Below are 8,529 nucleotides of genomic sequence, written 5' to 3'. Positions count from 1 at the left end.
TGGAGTGGTTTGAGGAGAAGGACACAAACTTGGGCGCTGGAGCTTGAGTGTGCGAGAATGGATAAGCGAGGAGGAAGAAGGCGTGGGTAAAAAAGGTGAATCTTTGTCCCTTTATAAGGGCGGAAGAGGCGATACGCCTCCCCACTTGCCTGGTAAAATCGCTTATTTTCCAAGCGTCGTAATTGATGGCGCGGTTGGGTTACCCACGTCTGTATTGATGAGAATCCCATAATAAGGGGGACACGATCTCTGCCTTGAAAAGTGATATGTCTCCAACGTATCTATAATTTTTGTTTGCTCCATGCTATATTATGTACTGTTTTGGATGTTTATGGGCTTTATTATACACTTTTATATCATTTTTGGGACTAACCTATTAACCCAGAGCCCAGTGCCAGTTTCTGTTTTTACCTTGTTTTAGAATATCGCAGAAAAGGAGAACCAAACTGAGTCCAATTGACCTGAAACTTCATGAAACTTATTTTTGGATCATAAGAAGACCAGAAGACTTGGAGTGCACGTCAGGGGATCTACGAGGAAGCCACGAGGCAGGGGGCACGCCCACCCCCTGGGCGCGCCCTCCACCCTCGTGGGCTCCTCGTGGACCCCCTGACGTACTTCTTCCGCCTATATATCTTCATATACCCTAAAATGATCAGGGAGCACAATAGATCGAGAGTTCCGCCGCCAGAAGCCTCCGTAGCCACTGAAAACCAACCTAGACCCGTTCCGGCACCCTGCCAGAGGGGGAATTGTAACACCCCGGTAGTTAAGCTACAGTAACCACACACTAATGGTGCCACGCCATCGCAATTAATTTTCTGAAACCTCACTTTGATCCAAACCGAATTCAAATTTAAAATTTAAAATAAAGTCAAATTATTATTTCTTCAAACAAAAAAACTAAAAATATTCATATTATTCTAAAACGTCCGCTGACCAGTATCATGTAGAATCCAACATCATTTGGCTGACAGATAAATCCCTAGGAAATAATAAGTGGTCCAAAAACAACAAAAATAACATTTTCAAAATAAACAAATGGTTATATATTTCCAAATACCCCCAAACTTTGGGTACTTTTTCAAAGTGTTGCAGTTGATTTTTTTGCCAACTTCCATGTTCACCAAAAATCATTTGATACTAAAAGAAAATAGTAAGTGATGCTAGAAAAATAAGACAGAAAAAGAAGGCGGAAGAAGAATGCACTATACAACTGGCCCATTTAGTAATAGAAGGAGATCCAGCCCAACAGGAGAGTTATCCCCAACGTTCAGCTACAGAGACGCAGGGTGTGCGTGGAGGGCATCCATGGTTCTTAGGCCATGCGTCGGCTATCCCCACCCCCCTTTTGGGATTAAAATGACGCCGTGCCCCCTCCCCGAACCCTAGCTTCTTCTCCCTCCTTCCCCCGTGCCGTTTCCTCTCCCCTCTCCCTCTCGCACGAGCCGCCCGAGCTCGGCCGTCACCGCGTCATCGTCTACGTGCACCAGAGCCTCCCCACGCCATGGGAGGGTGACGGGGAGAACCGCCAGGCCACGCTGTGCGTCACCACCGGACGGATCTGATGCCCGACTGCCTCAACTCGTCGCCTTCGCCATCGTCTCCGCCCACGGCCGCCGCACGTCATCGCCGACTGCCGCTTCTCCGGTCCACCCCGCGTCCCTCCGAGCTCGCCCCTGCGCTCCGCTGTGAGCCTCTCGTCGATTTCCCTCTCTCCCCTTCCTCGAATCCCCGCGTGTAGCTGCTCGACCGCGCGCCTGTCCGCGCCCGCCGCGTTCCCCTGCTCCGGTCGCCACCCCCGTCGTGCGTCGCCGCACCCGCGCCGCCCTGGCCTTCCCGGCCCGCTCTCCGCGCTAGGCCGCGCCCTGCACAGCGTGCGCGCCCGCGCCCCATGCTCGCATGTGGCCGCGCCCCGCTCGCCCCTACTGCGTTCGTTGCTGGGCGCTACTCTGTTGCTGCTATCGGCTGCCGCTGCACCGCTAGCTAGTGTTGCTGCTTTGCTAAACTGCTGCTTGCCGCGTACTGCTACTGCGCTACTCCTGCTACTTCTGCTCGCGAGCCACTACTCCTCCTCGTTACTATTGCTACTAGCTGCTGCTCAATTGCCGTTGACTGCTGCTGCTACTGAACATGGCGATGGCCTTGGCTGAATGTGTTGTATGCGTGTGTGCATGTGGCCGGTTGGGCCACTGTCCAATACGGCCAGCCCTTGTTTAATTAGACTAGATTAGTTAGTGCTAACTTAGTTTAATACAGTAGAAAATAACATGTGAGCTGCCCCTGTTGATTGTCTCAAATTAATTGACTCAATAAAATAGAGTCCATGACAACTGGGCCCCCACTAGCACTGTTCATGAGTTGACCAGTCAAGTATTGACTGGGTCAACTCAGACCCTGGCCCCACCTGTAATCCTCTAGGTCTAGCTGTCCCTGGGTACAGAAAGTATTTGTTGCATTTTTTTCGAATTAAAATAAATCTAGAAATTGTTTTAAACTTCGGAAATTCATAGAAAATAAAACGTACCTTGGATCGAAAAACTTTATATATGAAAGTTGCTCAGAACGACGAGACGAATCCGGATACGCAGCCCGTTCGTCCGTCACGCATCCCTAGCATAGCAAACACGCAAATTTTCCCCTCCGGTTCATCTGTCCGAAAACACGAAACACCGGGAATACTTTCCCGGATGTTTCCCCCCTTCACCGGTATCACCTCATACTGCGTTAGGTCACCCATAGCACCGCGCATTGCCATGTTATACTTTGTGTTGCTTTGTTTGCTCTGTTATTTATTGTGTTCCCCCTCCGTTACTTCTTTCCAGTAGACCCCGAGACCGCTGCCGGTACCCCCGATTGACTACGGTGTTGACGACCCCTCCTTGCCAGAGCAACCAGGCAAGCCCCCCTTTGATCACCAGATATCGCCTACTCTTCTCTATAGTGCTTGCATTAGAGTAGTGTAGCATGTTACTGCTTTCCGTTAATCCTATTCTGATGCATAGCCTGTCACTGTTGCTACAGTTGTCACCCTTATCTGCTATCCTACTGCTTAGCATAGGATGCTAGTGTTCCATCAGTGGCCCTACACTCTTGTCCGTCTGCCATGCTATACTACTGGGCCGTGATCACTCGGGAGGTGATCACGGGCATATGCTATATACTTTATACTGTTACATTACTCATGATACTGTTCGGAGATGGGGGCTGAAGGGGCAGGTGGCTCCATCCCGGTAGAGGTGGGCCTGGGTTCCCGACGGGCCCCGACTGTTACTTTGTGGCGGAGCGACAAGGCAGGTTGAGACCACCTAGGAGAGAGGTGGGCCTGGCCCTGGTCGGCGTCCGTGGATACTTAACACGCTTAACGAGATCTTGGTATTTGATCTGAGTCTGGCCACTGGCCTATACGCACTAACCATCTACGCGGGGACAGTTATGGGCACTCGACGCCGTGGTATCAGCCGAAGCCTTTGTGACGTCAGCGACTGAGCGGTGCGCGCCGGGTTGGACTGGAACGCCTACTCTTGTATAAGGGAGGCTAGGTATGCTCACCGGTCGCGTACGCAACGTGCAGGTGTGCAATGGGCGATGGGCCCAGACCCCTGCGCCATAGGATTTAGACCGGCGTGCTGACCTCTCTGTTGTGCCTTGGTAGGGCTGCGACGTGTTGATCTTCCGAGGCCGGGCATGACCCAGGAAAGTGTGTCCGGCCAAATGGGATCGAGCGTGTTGGGAAATGTGGTGCACCCCTGCAGGGAAGTTAATCTATTCGAATAGCCGTGATCTTCGGTAACAAGACGACTTGGAGTTGTACCTTGACCTTTTGACAACTAGAACCGGATACTTAATAAAACACACCCTTCCAAGTGCCAGATACAACCGGTGATCGCTCTCTCACAAGGCGACGAGGGGAGGATCATCGGTTAGGGTTATGCTACACGATGCTACTTGGTGAACTTATCATCTACTCTCTTCTCCTGTTGCAAGGTGGAGGTTACCAGAAGCGTAGTCTTCGATAGGACTAGCTATCCCCCTCTTATTCCGGCATTCTGCAGTTCAGTCCACATATGATACCCTTATTCCCTTTTGATACCAATGCATACATATGTAGTGTAGCTCCTTGCTTGCGAGTACTTTGGATGAGTACTCACGGTTGCTTTGCTCCCCCTTTTCCCCCCTTCCTATACCCGATTGCTGCGACCAGACGATGGAGTTCAGGAGCCAGATGCCACTGTCGATGACGACTACTATTACTCGGGAGGTGCCTACTACTACGTGCAGCTCGCTGACGACGACCAGGAGTAGTTTAGGAGGATCCCAGGCAGGAGGCCTGCGCCTCTTTCGATCTGTATCCCAGTTTGTGCTAGCCTTCTTAAGGCAAACTTGTTTAACTTATGTCTATACTCAGATATTGTTGCTTCCGCTGACTCGTCTATGATCGAGCTCTTGTATTCGAGCCTTCGAGGCCCCTGGCTTGTAATATGATGCTTGTATGACTTATTTTATTTGTAGAGTTGTGTTGTGATATCTTCCCGTGAGTCCTTGATCTTGATTGTACATGTTTGCGTGTATGATTAGTGTACGGTCAAATCGGGGGCGTCACAGGAATCCTTCTCCGGTGGCCATCTTCATCATCCCGGTGCTCTCCATGACGAGGAGGGAGTAGTTCTCCCTCGGGGCTGAGGGTATGTACCAGTAGCTATGTGTTTGATCTCTCTCTCTCTCTCTCTCTCTCTCGTGTTCTTGAGGTGATACGATCTTGATGTATCGCGGGCTTTGCTATTATATTTGGATCCTATGATGTTTCTCTCCCTTTACTCTCTTGTAATGGATTGAGTTTCCCCTTTGAAGTTATCTTATCGGATTGAGTCTTTAAAGATTTGAGAACACTTGATGTATGTCTTGCGGTGCGTATCTGTGGTGACAATGGGATATCACGTGATTCACTTGATGTATGTTTTGGTGATCAACTTGTGGGTTCCGCCCATGAACCTATGCATAGGGGTTGGCACACGTTTTCGTCGTGATTCTCCGGTAGAAACTTTGGGGCACTCTTTGAGGTTCTATGTGTTGGTTGAATAGATGAATCTAAGATTGTGTGATGCATATCGTATAATCATACCCACGAATACTTGAGGTGACATTGGAGTATCTAGGTGACATTAGGGTTTTGGTTGATTTGTGTCTTAAGGTGTTATTCTAGTACGAACTCTAGGGCTGTTTGTGACACTTATAGGAATAGCCCAACGGATTAAAGAATAACTTTGAGGTGGTTTCGTACCCTACCATAATCTCTTCGTTCGTTCTCCGCTATTAGTGACTTTGGAGTGACTCTTTGTTGCATGTTGAGGGATAGTTATGTGATCCGATTATGTTATTATTGTTGAGAGGACTTGCACTAGTGAAAGTATGAACCCTAGGCCTTGTTCCAACGCATTGCAATACCGTTTGTGTTCACTTTTATCATTAGTTACCTTGCTGTTTTTATATTTTCAGATTACAAAAACCTTTATCTACTATCCATATACCACTTGTATCACCATCTCTTCGCCAAACTAGTGCACCTATACAATTTACCATTGTATTGGGTGTGTTGGGGACACAAGAGACTCTTTGTTATTTGGTTGCAGGGTTGCTTGAGAGAGACCGTCTTCATCCTACGCCTCCTATGGATTGATAAACCTTAGGTCATCCACTTGAGGGAAATTGCTACTGTCCTACAAACCTCTGCACTTGCAGACCCAACAACGTCTACAAGAAGAAGGTTGTGTAGTAGACATCAACAAGACGTGTCAAGAAAACCGCCTCGCGATATGTGCGGTGCTGGTTGAGAAAAACGGTTTGAATAATGACCAGGCCATGACATGATGTCGTGTTGTCAAAACGTGTCAGCAGATTAGATTTGTGGAAATATCATTCTCTTTACGGTGGTATGTGGAACTTGTTTTGCAGAGCCGGACACTATCTTTGTGTTCAATATGTTCTATGGAGTATTCGGAGGAGGAACCCGCCTTGCAATGCCGAAGACAAATCTGTGTGCCGGACTCATCGTCATTGAAGCCTGGTTCAGGGGCTACTAAGGGAGTCCTGAATTAGGGGGTCTCCGGACAGCCGGGCTGTTGGACTATGAAGATACAAGATTGAAGACTTCGTCGCGTGTTCGGATGGGACTCTCTTTGGCGTGGAAGGCACGCTTGGCAATACGGATATGTAGATCTCCTCCCTTGTAACCGACTTTGTGTAACCCTAGCCCCCTCCAGTGTCTATATAAACCAGAGGGTTTAATCCGTAGGACAACATACAATCATACCATAGGCTAGCTTCTAGGGTTTAGCCTCTACGATCTCGTGGTAGATCAACTCTTGTAATACTCATACCATCAAGATCAATCAAGCAGGACGTAGGGTTTTACCTCCATCGAGAGGGCCCGAACCTGGGTAAACATCGTGTCCCCTGCCTCCTGTTACCATCCACCTTAGACGCACAGTTCGGGACCCCCTGCCCGAGATCCACCGGTTTTGACACCGACAAGGGCCAAACCAAATTGAACAAGCGTCATGCTAAATGAAGTGAATTTATCGAGTCTTTTCCTTATGTCATCAAGTACATTAAAGGTAAAGAAAACATTGTGGCGGATGCCCTTTCTCGCATATGCATGCTTGTTACTCAACTTGATTTGGATGTCATTGGCTTTGAGCATATAAAAGACTTGTATGAGCATGATCCTACCTTTGCTACTCCTTATGCCAAGTGTTTGATGCATACCTCTTGGGAACGCTATTACATCAAAGATGGATATCTTATGAGAGCTAACAAACTTTGCATCCCCGAGTCTTCTCTTCGTTTTTTGCTTTTGCAGGAATCTTATGGAGGATGCTTGATGGGACATTTTGGACGAGACAAGACGTTCGCCACGCTCTCGAAGAACTACTTTTGGCCCAAGATGTTTCGCGACGTCAACCGCTTCACCAACCGATGCTCTACATGTCGCAAAGCTAAGTCCAAAGCTCAATCTTATGGCCTTTATATGCCTCTACCCATTCCATATCAACCATGGGAAGACATTAGCATGGACTTTGTACTTGGTTTTTCTAGGACTCGAAATGTGAAGGACTAGCGAAAGTATGAACCCTAGGCCTTATTTCCTAGCATTGCAATACCGTTTACGCTCACTTTTATCATTAGTTACCTTGCTGTTTTTATATTTTCAGATTACAAAAACCTTTATCTACTATCCATATTGCACTTGTATCACCATCTCTTCGCCGAACTAGTGCACCTATACAATTTACCATTGTATTGGGTGTGTTGGGGACACAAGAGACTCTTTGTTATTTGATTGCAGGGTTGCTTGAGAGAGACCATATTCATCCTACGCCTCCTACGGATTGATAAACTTTAGGTCATCCACTTGAGGGAAATTTGCTACTGTCCTACAAACCTCTGCACTTGGAGGCCCAACAACGTCTACAAGAAGAAGGTTGTGTAGTAGACATCAAGCTCTTATCTGACGCCATTGCTGTGGAGGTGAGTGCTTGAAGGTATATCTTTAGATCTTGCAATCAAGTCTTTTAGTTTCTTGTTTTATCACTAGTTTAGTTTATAAAAGAAAATTATAAAAAAATGGAATTGAGTTTGTCTCATACGCTTCATCTTTTTAATATCTTTCATGAGTATGATGGAAAGGAAAATTGTGCCAAAGTGTTAGAAGAAGAATGCATTAAAATATTTGGCACTAAATATTTGAATGATGAGCATGATTGCAATGTTGTTAGTATGAACTCCTTGAATATCCATGGCACTAATGATGATTGCAATGTTGTTAGTATGAACTCCTTGAATATCCATGGCACTAATGATGATTGCACTAGTTATGATGAAAATGTCTCCTATAAACATGTCAATTTTTGTGGAGTGCATTGGGTTTGCAAGTACACACCAAATAGGGAAGATAGATATTGCGAGAGGCATAAGCACTTAGAAACTAAATTGTTGCAAGAAAGGCTAGATGATTGTGCTGAAAATTTAATTTTTCTTTGCCGTACTTGTGGACTTTGCAATGAAAATGGTCATTTAGCTATCCGATGCAAATTGTTTCATGATCTAATCGTGTCCAAAAATTGTGATGAGTTGATTTCCCTTGCACATTATAATGAACTTAGCTTGCTTATGGGTTGCGAAGAAATGAAACATATAACTGGGCATCTTCCAGAATTTGCCCGTTATAAACTTCTTGGTTTTGATCTAGAGGAAATTTATATGTATTGTGCGGTGAATTGCATTGTAAATCCTTATATTGCCAATTACATAAAGAAAAGAAAGCAAATAGAAGATGAAGAGAACACTAATGAAAGGGAAGAGACTTTCCAATATTCTCATATTATTTCTTATGATGAATCAGGTAACGAGGAGGAGCCTCCTATTCAACCAATCTCATTAATAAGGAGCTCCAAAAAGAGGATTGAACCCACACATGATGTGGTGAAGAAGAAGAAAAGAAAAAGGAAGAGAGGTAAAAAGATATCTCTC

General features: G+C 46.4%; 1 long non-coding RNA gene across 1 annotated transcript; it reads left to right on the top strand.

Annotated features, from left to right (window-relative positions):
- Positions 1–1,104: 1,104 nt before the first annotated feature.
- On the top strand, positions 1,105–5,065 carry LOC147959430 (uncharacterized). Its single transcript, XR_015611783.1, has 3 exons — positions 1,105–1,691; positions 2,826–2,898; positions 4,205–5,065. It is a non-coding gene; the product is annotated as an uncharacterized LOC147959430 (long non-coding RNA).
- Positions 5,066–8,529: the final 3,464 nt, after the last annotated feature.

The sequence above is a fragment of the Triticum urartu genome, chromosome 7A, assembly GCF_056163025.1.
Source record: "Triticum urartu cultivar PI428250 chromosome 7A, HENAU_Tu73, whole genome shotgun sequence".
Classification (NCBI taxonomy): Eukaryota; Viridiplantae; Streptophyta; class Magnoliopsida; order Poales; family Poaceae; genus Triticum; species Triticum urartu.
Note: the sequence above shows the minus strand (reverse complement) of the source record. Positions and strands in the feature narration are given on the sequence as shown.